At 40.1% G+C, this 14,312-nt stretch overlaps 1 protein-coding gene across 1 annotated transcript in view; it reads left to right on the top strand.

Moving 5' to 3' along the window:
* Positions 1-14,312, top strand: part of LOC111278298 (E3 ubiquitin-protein ligase COP1-like) — a 31,605-nt gene that overhangs the window by 8,752 nt on the left and 8,541 nt on the right. The window lies entirely within an intron of this gene.

Here is a 14,312-nt window from a genome sequence, read left to right as displayed (position 1 = left end):
TTTTTTTAACAAGCATAACTTTATTCATACCTGTTTTTCTCTCATACAATGCTGCCAATTTTTCCCAAACAATGTGAGCATCTGACTCCTGCGCTACATGATGAAACACGCTGATATCAACCCATTTTCTGATTGTAGCCAGCGTCTTTCTACCTAGCTTCTTCCAGCTTTCATCTTTCATATCTGCTGGTTTAGCCGAATCACCCAATACTGGCTCATACAAATCTTTGCAGTATAGATGATCCTCCATCATAGGCTTCCAAATTGAATAATTTGATGCTGTCAATTTTATCATGGAACCTGTATCACCTTCCATGATCTCAAACAGAATTTACTTCTATCCTGGGTTGCTTCTGTATCGATGTCTCAAAATAACCCTCGCTCTGATACCACTTGTTGCGCCTGAAGCAATAATCACAACAATACAGAAGCAATAGACAACAATCAATAATCAAATGCGCAGGAAAAATAAAGCACACCAAGATTTACGTGGAAAACCCTCCAGTGTAGAGGGAAAAAACCACGGGCCGCCAGAAAAATCTTCACTATCAAATAATAGTTATACAAAGTTCTTCTCTAGCTAAAACTAGAGCTAATCAACAACTAGAAAAACAATTGGAGAAATCTCACCAAATAAGTGACTCAACAAATACACCCTGGATTTGTTCCTAGAGAGCTTCAAACCCGATCTTCACCGTTCAGAATGTAAAACTCTGAATCATAAACCTCCTGACAAGGTTCCAACTCAATCGGACCACGGATCGACTTCCGTTCAACCAACTCTCCCTTCTCCTTTTTCTCTCTCTGCTTTTCCTGGCTTTTCTTCTTTCTCTGCTTGGTTTTCGACACACACACAAAACAACCCCACCTCTTTTTTTATTAAGTAGCTAGGGCTCTGTGTAAAATAAAAGATCAAGGCCCATGGCCTTTACTTGGTCCAAAACCACTTACATGGGACTGGACCCCATTTTCCTAACAATCTCCCCCTCCAGCCCCATTAGGAGGAGATTCATCACCATAGCAGTTTCATTTGGAACTTACCTTGGCCAGGGAACTCATTCCGGCCAAGTTACTACAAAGCTCAAGCTTTTCCCTGGGAAGTATCTTAGTCAACATATCTGCCACATTTTTATCAGTATGGACTTTCTTCAATAGCATCTGCTGTTCTTCAATCACTGAACGTAACCAATGATATCTAACATCAATGTGCTTTGTTCTAGCATGGTACATGGTATTCTTACTCAAATCTAAAGCACTCTGGCTATCACAAAATACCACATACTCTTTCTGATTCAACCCTAATTCAAGAAGAAAACGTTTCATCCAAAGCATTTCTTTACATGCTTCAGTTGCTGCAATATACTCAGCCTCTGTAGTTGACAAAGCAACACACTTCTGCAACTTAGACTGCCAAGATACAGCTCCTCCTGCAAAAGTAAACAAATACCCTGAAGTAGATTTCCTACCATCAAGATCGCCTGCCATGTCAGCATCAGTAAACCCTTCTAGAACTGGTTGTGAAACTCCATAAGTCAAGCACATTTTTTAGGTACCCCTCAAATATCTAAAAATCCATTTCACTGCTTCCCAGTGAACCTTTCCTGGATTAGAAAGAAATCTGCTCACTACACCAACTGCATGAGCAATGTCAGGCCTTGTACAAACCATAAGATACATTAAAGAACCGATTGCAGAAGAATAAGGAATACTAGACATAGCTAGTTGCTCTTCCTTAGACACTGGACAAGATTTCTTACTTAGGTGAAAATGGTTGGCAAGTGAACTGCTAACTGATTTAGCATGTTGCATGTTGAATCTACCAAGCACTCGTTCAACATACTTTTCCTGTGACAACCACAGCTTTCCAGCTCTCCTATCCCGGATAATGTCCATACCAAGAATCTGCTTTGCTGGACCTAAATCTTTCATATCAAAAGACTTAGACAATTGTTCTTTCAACCTGCAAACTATACTAGCATCTTGTCCTACAATCAACATATCATCAACATATAATAATAGGATAATGAAGTTACCATTAGGGAATTGTTTAACATACACACAAGAATCCGCTGCTGTTCTTTTATAGCTATGACTCACCATAAAAGAATCAAACTTCTTGTACCACTGTCGTGGAGCTTGTTTCAAGCCATACAAGCTTTTCTTCAATTTGCAAACTAAGTGCTCTTTCCCTTTCACTTCAAAACCCTCAGGCTGATTCATATAAATGTCCTCCTGCAAATCACCATGCAAAAATGCAGTTTTAACATCAAGTTGCTCAAGTTCAAGATTCAAACTAGCTGTCAATCCCAGTACCACTCGAATAGAACTCATTTTTACAACTGGAGCAAAAATCTCATCAAAATCGATGCCTGGTTTCTGAGAAAAACCTTTTACTACTAATCGAGCTTTGTACCTCACTAGTTTGTCACCATCCTTTTTCAACTTGAACACCCATTTATTCTTTAATGGCCTCTTTCCTGTTGGAAGTTTAACAAGATCATAAGTACCATTCTTTCGCAATGACTCCATCTCTTCTTTCATTGCTTTTAACCAGTGCTCTCTATCCGGAGTAGCCTGCACATCTTGAAAGCTTTCTGGCTCCCCTTCACTGGTAACTAAAATAAAATCTGAACTTGAATACCTGGTAGATGGCCTGCGCTCTCTAGTAGATCTCCTGGGCTGAGACTCTACATCACTTGATGCTGAAGGTAGCTCCCCCTGCTCAACACTCTCAGGTAGAGAGGATTGCTCCCCCTGCTCAAAACTAATAGCATCTGGCTCATCACCAACTGTAGCTGGCTCATCCATATCCCCAAGTTCTGTTTCTAGCTCATTTTCACCATCTGTGGCTCTTTCCTGTGAAATCCCTGTCGGTGTTGAAACATCACACTCAACAGTAACTCGTGTAGTCTTCTCATTTTTCTCAAGATCTGCTATGGTTTCTTTTTCATGAAAGACCACATCTCTGCTTCTGACTGTCTTTCTCTTTACTGGATCCCATACCCTGTAGCCAAATTCCTCATCACCATATCCTACAAACACACACTGTGTAGCTTTACTATCAAGCTTTGACCTCTGCTCTTTTGGTACATGCATGAATACTTTACACCCAAAAACTTTTAAGTGAGAGTATGAAGCATCTTTTCCTGTCCACACTCTTTCTGGAATGTCAAAGCCCAAAGGAACTGATGGTGACCTGTTAAGTAAATAACAAGCTGTGTTGACTGCTTCACCCCAGAATGGCTTTGGTAATTTTGCCATCCTCAACATACATCTGACTTTTTCCACAATGGTGCGATTCATTCTTTCAGCTATACCATTATGCTGCGGTGTTCCAGGTTCTGTCCTCTCATGCCTGATCCCATGCTTTGAGCAATACTCTTCAAAGCTTTTAGATGTGTATTCCCCACCATTATCAGTTCGAATACATTTTAAGGGTAACCCTGTCATCCTTTCAACCATGGCATGAAATTTTTGAAAATACTGCAGTACCTGACTTTTATATTTCAACATATACACCCAAGTCTTACGTGAAGCATCATCAATAAAAGTAACAAAATATCTGCTACCACCTAATGACTCAACCTCAATGGGACCACATACGTCAGAATAAATTAATTCCAATATATTTTCTTTTCTCTGAGAACTTTTACGAAAAGAAACTCTATGATGCTTACCAAACAAACAATAATCACATGAATCGAGAGACATACCTTTGGTCAAGGGAATGAGAGAGTGCCTTGCCAAAACCTGTAACCCTTTTTCACTCATGTGTGCCAGCCTCCTGTGCCACAAGTTTGCTGAAGCATCATTTTCAACGGTATTTACCTGGTTACCGTTCAATTGCATCCATGTCTTATACATTGTGCAGCATAGTTTTCCCTTTGCAACTACCATAGATCCTTTGAGAAGCTTCCACTATCCATTCTTTTGTCGGCTTTCATATCCCTCCTTATCAAGGACATTAATAGCAAGCAAGTTCATTCTCATATCTGGAATGTGTCTGACATCCCTTAAAGTCAACATGCAGCCTGTACTAGTTTGTACACCAATATCACCAATCCCAACAATCTGCGACACACTCTTGTTTCCCATCTTGGTACAACCAAAGTCTCCTGCTTTGTAAGTTGTAAACAACTCTCTCTTAGGAACACAATGATATGCCGCTCCTGTGTCAACTATCCACTCAATGCCGGGATCACTAACATGATTACAATCACCATGTGTACAAATCAAAGTAACTGAATCACTATCTGAATTCACTGCTGCAACATTGCCATCATCTGAACTCTTGCCTTTCTCATCTTTTCGCTCTTGCTTCAAGATTCTACAATTTCGTTTTATATGACCCGCCTTACCACAATGGAAACACTTCACTTTACCTCTAGACTTGGATCTATGTTTAGACTTACCACGGCCTTTTGAGTCCTGACTTCTGTCGATGTTTCTACCCCTGTTCTCTGTGACCAGAGCTTGATTCCCAGGGTCTACATCTTTTCGCCTCGCTTCTTCATTAAGCATACTGTCCTTTACCATCTCTAATGTCACCTTATAATCAGGAGCTGAATTAAGAACAGTCACAACTAGAGTATTCCAGCTGTCTGGCAATGAACCCAAAAGAAATAATGCCTTCATTTCATCATCCATCTTAAGTTCCATAGTAGTCATCCGATTAAATATATCTTGAAAATCACTCAAGTGCTCTGTAACAGATCGTCCATCCCTGTACTGTAAAGTTGCAATTTTTTTAACAAGCATAACTTTATTCATACCTGTTTTTCTCTCATACAATGCTGCCAATTTTTCCCAAACAATGTGAGCATCTGACTCCTGCGCTACATGATGAAACACGCTGATATCAACCCATTTTCTGATTGTAGCCAGCGTCTTTCTACCTAGCTTCTTCCAGCTTTCATCTTTCATATCTGCTGGTTTAGCCGAATCACCCAATACTGGCTCATACAAATCTTTGCAGTATAGATGATCCTCCATCATAGGCTTCCAAATTGAATAATTTGATGCTGTCAATTTTATCATGGAACCTGTATCACCTTCCATGATCTCAAACAGAATTTACTTCTATCCTGGGTTGCTTCTGTATCGATGTCTCAAAATAACCCTCGCTCTGATACCACTTGTTGCGCCTGAAGCAATAATCACAACAATACAGAAGCAATAGACAACAATCAATAATCAAATGCGCAGGAAAAATAAAGCACACCAAGATTTACGTGGAAAACCCTCCAGTGTAGAGGGAAAAAACCACGGGCCGCCAGAAAAATCTTCACTATCAAATAATAGTTATACAAAGTTCTTCTCTAGCTAAAACTAGAGCTAATCAACAACTAGAAAAACAATTGGAGAAATCTCACCAAATAAGTGACTCAACAAATACACCCTGGATTTGTTCCTAGAGAGCTTCAAACCCGATCTTCACCGTTCAGAATGTAAAACTCTGAATCATAAACCTCCTGACAAGGTTCCAACTCAATCGGACCACGGATCGACTTCCGTTCAACCAACTCTCCCTTCTCCTTTTTCTCTCTCTGCTTTTCCTGGCTTTTCTTCTTTCTCTGCTTGGTTTTCGACACACACACAAAACAACCCCACCTCTTTTTTTATTAAGTAGCTAGGGCTCTGTGTAAAATAAAAGATCAAGGCCCATGGCCTTTACTTGGTCCAAAACCACTTACATGGGACTGGACCCCATTTTCCTAACAATCTCCCCCTCCAGCCCCATTAGGAGGAGATTCATCACCATAGCAGTTTCATTTGGAACTTACCTTGGCCAGGGAACTCATTCCGGCCAAGTTACTACAAAGCTCAAGCTTTTCCCTGGGAAGTATCTTAGTCAACATATCTGCCACATTTTTATCAGTATGGACTTTCTTCAATAGCATCTGCTGTTTTTCAATCACTGAACGTAACCAATGATATCTAACATCAATGTGCTTTGTTCTAGCATGGTACATGGTATTCTTACTCAAATCTAAAGCACTCTGGCTATCACAAAATACCACATACTCTTTCTGATTCAACCCTAATTCAAGAAGAAAACGTTTCATCCAAAGCATTTCTTTACATGCTTCAGTTGCTGCAATATACTCAGCCTCTGTAGTTGACAAAGCAACACACTTCTGCAACTTAGACTGCCAAGATACAGCTCCTCCTGCAAAAGTAAACAAATACCCTGAAGTAGATTTCCTACCATCAAGATCGCCTGCCATGTCAGCATCAGTAAACCCTTCTAGAACTGGTTGTGAAACTCCATAAGTCAAGCACATTTTTTAGGTACCCCTCAAATATCTAAAAATCCATTTCACTGCTTCCCAGTGAACCTTTCCTGGATTAGAAAGAAATCTGCTCACTACACCAACTGCATGAGCAATGTCAGGCCTTGTACAAACCATAAGATACATTAAAGAACCGATTGCAGAAGAATAAGGAATACTAGACATAGCTAGTTGCTCTTCCTTAGACACTGGACAAGATTTCTTACTTAGGTGAAAATGGTTGGCAAGTGAACTGCTAACTGATTTAGCATGTTGCATGTTGAATCTACCAAGCACTCGTTCAACATACTTTTCCTGTGACAACCACAGCTTTCCAGCTCTCCTATCCCGGATAATGTCCATACCAAGAATCTGCTTTGCTGGACCTAAATCTTTCATATCAAAAGACTTAGACAATTGTTCTTTCAACCTGCAAACTATACTAGCATCTTGTCCTACAATCAACATATCATCAACATATAATAATAGGATAATGAAGTTACCATTAGGGAATTGTTTAACATACACACAAGAATCCGCTGCTGTTCTTTTATAGCTATGACTCACCATAAAAGAATCAAACTTCTTGTACCACTGTCGTGGAGCTTGTTTCAAGCCATACAAGCTTTTCTTCAATTTGCAAACTAAGTGCTCTTTCCCTTTCACTTCAAAACCCTCAGGCTGATTCATATAAATGTCCTCCTGCAAATCACCATGCAAAAATGCAGTTTTAACATCAAGTTGCTCAAGTTCAAGATTCAAACTAGCTGTCAATCCCAGTACCACTCGAATAGAACTCATTTTTACAACTGGAGCAAAAATCTCATCAAAATCGATGCCTGGTTTCTGAGAAAAACCTTTTACTACTAATCGAGCTTTGTACCTCACTAGTTTGTCACCATCCTTTTTCAACTTGAACACCCATTTATTCTTTAATGGCCTCTTTCCTGTTGGAAGTTTAACAAGATCATAAGTACCATTCTTTCGCAATGACTCCATCTCTTCTTTCATTGCTTTTAACCAGTGCTCTCTATCCGGAGTAGCCTGCACATCTTGAAAGCTTTCTGGCTCCCCTTCACTGGTAACTAAAATAAAATCTGAACTTGAATACCTGGTAGATGGCCTGCGCTCTCTAGTAGATCTCCTGGGCTGAGACTCTACATCACTTGATGCTGAAGGTAGCTCCCCCTGCTCAACACTCTCAGGTAGAGAGGATTGCTCCCCCTGCTCAAAACTAATAGCATCTGGCTCATCACCAACTGTAGCTGGCTCATCCATATCCCCAAGTTCTGTTTCTAGCTCATTTTCACCATCTGTGGCTCTTTCCTGTGAAATCCCTGTCGGTGTTGAAACATCACACTCAACAGTAACTCGTGTAGTCTTCTCATTTTTCTCAAGATCTGCTATGGTTTCTTTTTCATGAAAGACCACATCTCTGCTTCTGACTGTCTTTCTCTTTACTGGATCCCATACCCTGTAGCCAAATTCCTCATCACCATATCCTACAAACACACACTGTGTAGCTTTACTATCAAGCTTTGACCTCTGCTCTTTTGGTACATGCATGAATACTTTACACCCAAAAACTTTTAAGTGAGAGTATGAAGCATCTTTTCCTGTCCACACTCTTTCTGGAATGTCAAAGCCCAAAGGAACTGATGGTGACCTGTTAAGTAAATAACAAGCTGTGTTGACTGCTTCACCCCAGAATGGCTTTGGTAATTTTGCCATCCTCAACATACATCTGACTTTTTCCACAATGGTGCGATTCATTCTTTCAGCTATACCATTATGCTGCGGTGTTCCAGGTTCTGTCCTCTCATGCCTGATCCCATGCTTTGAGCAATACTCTTCAAAGCTTTTAGATGTGTATTCCCCACCATTATCAGTTCGAATACATTTTAAGGGTAACCCTGTCATCCTTTCAACCATGGCATGAAATTTTTGAAAATACTGCAGTACCTGACTTTTATATTTCAACATATACACCCAAGTCTTACGTGAAGCATCATCAATAAAAGTAACAAAATATCTGCTACCACCTAATGACTCAACCTCAATGGGACCACATACGTCAGAATAAATTAATTCCAATATATTTTCTTTTCTCTGAGAACTTTTACGAAAAGAAACTCTATGATGCTTACCAAACAAACAATAATCACATGAATCGAGAGACATACCTTTGGTCAAGGGAATGAGAGAGTGCCTTGCCAAAACCTGTAACCCTTTTTCACTCATGTGTGCCAGCCTCCTGTGCCACAAGTTTGCTGAAGCATCATTTTCAACGGTATTTACCTGGTTACCGTTCAATTGCATCCATGTCTTATACATTGTGCAGCATAGTTTTCCCTTTGCAACTACCATAGATCCTTTGAGAAGCTTCCACTGTCCATTCTTTTGTCGGCTTTCATATCCCTCCTTATCAAGGACATTAATAGCAAGCAAGTTCATTCTCATATCTGGAATGTGTCTGACATCCCTTAAAGTCAACATGCAGCCTGTACTAGTTTGTACACCAATATCACCAATCCCAACAATCTGCGACACACTCTTGTTTCCCATCTTGGTACAACCAAAGTCTCCTGCTTTGTAAGTTGTAAACAACTCTCTCTTAGGAACACAATGATATGCCGCTCCTGTGTCAACTATCCACTCAATGCCGGGATCACTAACATGATTACAATCACCATGTGTACAAATCAAAGTAACTGAATCACTATCTGAATTCACTGCTGCAACATTGCCATCATCTGAACTCTTGCCTTTCTCATCTTTTCGCTCTTGCTTCAAGATTCTACAATTTCGTTTTATATGACCCGCCTTACCACAATGGAAACACTTCACTTTACCTCTAGACTTGGATCTATGTTTAGACTTACCACGGCCTTTTGAGTCCTGACTTCTGTCGATGTTTCTACCCCTGTTCTCTGTGACCAGAGCTTGATTCCCAGGGTCTACATCTTTTCGCCTCGCTTCTTCATTAAGCATACTGTCCTTTACCATCTCTAATGTCACCTTATAATCAGGAGCTGAATTAAGAACAGTCACAACTAGAGTATTCCAGCTGTCTGGCAATGAACCCAAAAGAAATAATGCCTTCATTTCATCATCCATCTTAAGTTCCATAGTAGTCATCCGATTAAATATATCTTGAAAATCACTCAAGTGCTCTGTAACAGATCGTCCATCCCTGTACTGTAAAGTTGCAATTTTTTTAACAAGCATAACTTTATTCATACCTGTTTTTCTCTCATACAATGCTGCCAATTTTTCCCAAACAATGTGAGCATCTGACTCCTGCGCTACATGATGAAACACGCTGATATCAACCCATTTTCTGATTGTAGCCAGCGTCTTTCTACCTAGCTTCTTCCAGCTTTCATCTTTCATATCTGCTGGTTTAGCCGAATCACCTAATACTGGCTCATACAAATCTTTGCAGTATAGATGATCCTCCATCATAGGCTTCCAAATTGAATAATTTGATGCTGTCAATTTTATCATGGAACCTGTATCACCTTCCATGATCTCAAACAGAATTTACTTCTATCCTGGGTTGCTTCTGTATCGATGTCTCAAAATAACCCTCGCTCTGATACCACTTGTTGCGCCTGAAGCAATAATCACAACAATACAGAAGCAATAGACAACAATCAATAATCAAATGCGCAGGAAAAATAAAGCACACCAAGATTTACGTGGAAAACCCTCCAGTGTAGAGGGAAAAAACCACGGGCCGCCAGAAAAATCTTCACTATCAAATAATAGTTATACAAAGTTCTTCTCTAGCTAAAACTAGAGCTAATCAACAACTAGAAAAACAATTGGAGAAATCTCACCAAATAAGTGACTCAACAAATACACCCTGGATTTGTTCCTAGAGAGCTTCAAACCCGATCTTCACCGTTCAGAATGTAAAACTCTGAATCATAAACCTCCTGACAAGGTTCCAACTCAATCGGACCACGGATCGACTTCCGTTCAACCAACTCTCCCTTCTCCTTTTTCTCTCTCTGCTTTTCCTGGCTTTTCTTCTTTCTCTGCTTGGTTTTCGACACACACACAAAACAACCCCACCTCTTTTTTTATTAAGTAGCTAGGGCTCTGTGTAAAATAAAAGATCAAGGCCCATGGCCTTTACTTGGTCCAAAACCACTTACATGGGACTGGACCCCATTTTCCTAACAATCTCCCCCTCCAGCCCCATTAGGAGGAGATTCATCACCATAGCAGTTTCATTTGGAACTTACCTTGGCCAGGGAACTCATTCCGGCCAAGTTACTACAAAGCTCAAGCTTTTCCCTGGGAAGTATCTTAGTCAACATATCTGCCACATTTTTATCAGTATGGACTTTCTTCAATAGCATCTGCTGTTTTTCAATCACTGAACGTAACCAATGATATCTAACATCAATGTGCTTTGTTCTAGCATGGTACATGGTATTCTTACTCAAATCTAAAGCACTCTGGCTATCACAAAATACCACATACTCTTTCTGATTCAACCCTAATTCAAGAAGAAAACGTTTCATCCAAAGCATTTCTTTACATGCTTCAGTTGCTGCAATATACTCAGCCTCTGTAGTTGACAAAGCAACACACTTCTGCAACTTAGACTGCCAAGATACAGCTCCTCCTGCAAAAGTAAACAAATACCCTGAAGTAGATTTCCTACCATCAAGATCGCCTGCCATGTCAGCATCAGTAAACCCTTCTAGAACTGGTTGTGAAACTCCATAAGTCAAGCACATTTTTTAGGTACCCCTCAAATATCTAAAAATCCATTTCACTGCTTCCCAGTGAACCTTTCCTGGATTAGAAAGAAATCTGCTCACTACACCAACTGCATGAGCAATGTCAGGCCTTGTACAAACCATAAGATACATTAAAGAACCGATTGCAGAAGAATAAGGAATACTAGACATAGCTAGTTGCTCTTCCTTAGACACTGGACAAGATTTCTTACTTAGGTGAAAATGGTTGGCAAGTGAACTGCTAACTGATTTAGCATGTTGCATGTTGAATCTACCAAGCACTCGTTCAACATACTTTTCCTGTGACAACCACAGCTTTCCAGCTCTCCTATCCCGGATAATGTCCATACCAAGAATCTGCTTTGCTGGACCTAAATCTTTCATATCAAAAGACTTAGACAATTGTTCTTTCAACCTGCAAACTATACTAGCATCTTGTCCTACAATCAACATATCATCAACATATAATAATAGGATAATGAAGTTACCATTAGGGAATTGTTTAACATACACACAAGAATCCGCTGCTGTTCTTTTATAGCTATGACTCACCATAAAAGAATCAAACTTCTTGTACCACTGTCGTGGAGCTTGTTTCAAGCCATACAAGCTTTTCTTCAATTTGCAAACTAAGTGCTCTTTCCCTTTCACTTCAAAACCCTCAGGCTGATTCATATAAATGTCCTCCTGCAAATCACCATGCAAAAATGCAGTTTTAACATCAAGTTGCTCAAGTTCAAGATTCAAACTAGCTGTCAATCCCAGTACCACTCGAATAGAACTCATTTTTACAACTGGAGCAAAAATCTCATCAAAATCGATGCCTGGTTTCTGAGAAAAACCTTTTACTACTAATCGAGCTTTGTACCTCACTAGTTTGTCACCATCCTTTTTCAACTTGAACACCCATTTATTCTTTAATGGCCTCTTTCCTGTTGGAAGTTTAACAAGATCATAAGTACCATTCTTTCGCAATGACTCCATCTCTTCTTTCATTGCTTTTAACCAGTGCTCTCTATCCGGAGTAGCCTGCACATCTTGAAAGCTTTCTGGCTCCCCTTCACTGGTAACTAAAATAAAATCTGAACTTGAATACCTGGTAGATGGCCTGCGCTCTCTAGTAGATCTCCTGGGCTGAGACTCTACATCACTTGATGCTGAAGGTAGCTCCCCCTGCTCAACACTCTCAGGTAGAGAGGATTGCTCCCCCTGCTCAAAACTAATAGCATCTGGCTCATCACCAACTGTAGCTGGCTCATCCATATCCCCAAGTTCTGTTTCTAGCTCATTTTCACCATCTGTGGCTCTTTCCTGTGAAATCCCTGTCGGTGTTGAAACATCACACTCAACAGTAACTCGTGTAGTCTTCTCATTTTTCTCAAGATCTGCTATGGTTTCTTTTTCATGAAAGACCACATCTCTGCTTCTGACTGTCTTTCTCTTTACTGGATCCCATACCCTGTAGCCAAATTCCTCATCACCATATCCTACAAACACACACTGTGTAGCTTTACTATCAAGCTTTGACCTCTGCTCTTTTGGTACATGCATGAATACTTTACACCCAAAAACTTTTAAGTGAGAGTATGAAGCATCTTTTCCTGTCCACACTCTTTCTGGAATGTCAAAGCCCAAAGGAACTGATGGTGACCTGTTAAGTAAATAACAAGCTGTGTTGACTGCTTCACCCCAGAATGGCTTTGGTAATTTTGCCATCCTCAACATACATCTGACTTTTTCCACAATGGTGCGATTCATTCTTTCAGCTATACCATTATGCTGCGGTGTTCCAGGTTCTGTCCTCTCATGCCTGATCCCATGCTTTGAGCAATACTCTTCAAAGCTTTTAGATGTGTATTCCCCACCATTATCAGTTCGAATACATTTTAAGGGTAACCCTGTCATCCTTTCAACCATGGCATGAAATTTTTGAAAATACTGCAGTACCTGACTTTTATATTTCAACATATACACCCAAGTCTTACGTGAAGCATCATCAATAAAAGTAACAAAATATCTGCTACCACCTAATGACTCAACCTCAATGGGACCACATACGTCAGAATAAATTAATTCCAATATATTTTCTTTTCTCTGAGAACTTTTACGAAAAGAAACTCTATGATGCTTACCAAACAAACAATAATCACATGAATCGAGAGACATACCTTTGGTCAAGGGAATGAGAGAGTGCCTTGCCAAAACCTGTAACCCTTTTTCACTCATGTGTGCCAGCCTCCTGTGCCACAAGTTTGCTGAAGCATCATTTTCAACGGTATTTACCTGGTTACCGTTCAATTGCATCCATGTCTTATACATTGTGCAGCATAGTTTTCCCTTTGCAACTACCATAGATCCTTTGAGAAGCTTCCACTGTCCATTCTTTTGTCGGCTTTCATATCCCTCCTTATCAAGGACATTAATAGCAAGCAAGTTCATTCTCATATCTGGAATGTGTCTGACATCCCTTAAAGTCAACATGCAGCCTGTACTAGTTTGTACACCAATATCACCAATCCCAACAATCTGCGACACACTCTTGTTTCCCATCTTGGTACAACCAAAGTCTCCTGCTTTGTAAGTTGTAAACAACTCTCTCTTAGGAACACAATGATATGCCGCTCCTGTGTCAACTATCCACTCAATGCCGGGATCACTAACATGATTACAATCACCATGTGTACAAATCAAAGTAACTGAATCACTATCTGAATTCACTGCTGCAACATTGCCATCATCTGAACTCTTGCCTTTCTCATCTTTTCGCTCTTGCTTCAAGATTCTACAATTTCGTTTTATATGACCCGCCTTACCACAATGGAAACACTTCACTTTACCTCTAGACTTGGATCTATGTTTAGACTTACCACGGCCTTTTGAGTCCTGACTTCTGTCGATGTTTCTACCCCTGTTCTCTGTGACCAGAGCTTGATTCCCAGGGTCTACATCTTTTCGCCTCGCTTCTTCATTAAGCATACTGTCCTTTACCATCTCTAATGTCACCTTATAATCAGGAGCTGAATTAAGAACAGTCACAACTAGAGTATTCCAGCTGTCTGGCAATGAACCCAAAAGAAATAATGCCTTCATTTCATCATCCATCTTAAGTTCCATAGTAGTCATCCGATTAAATATATCTTGAAAATCACTCAAGTGCTCTGTAACAGATCGTCCATCCCTGTACTGTAAAGTTGCAATTTTTTTAACAAGCATAACTTTATTCATACCTGTTTTTCTCTCATACAATGCTGCCAATTTTTCCCAAACAATGTGAGCATCTGAC

The sequence above is a fragment of the Durio zibethinus genome, chromosome 8 (assembly GCF_047325235.1).
Source record: "Durio zibethinus cultivar Kanyao isolate XHJ-2024 chromosome 8, ASM4732523v1, whole genome shotgun sequence".
NCBI lineage: Eukaryota > Viridiplantae > Streptophyta > Magnoliopsida > Malvales > Malvaceae > Durio > Durio zibethinus.
This window is presented reverse-complemented; position numbering and strand designations above follow the sequence as displayed.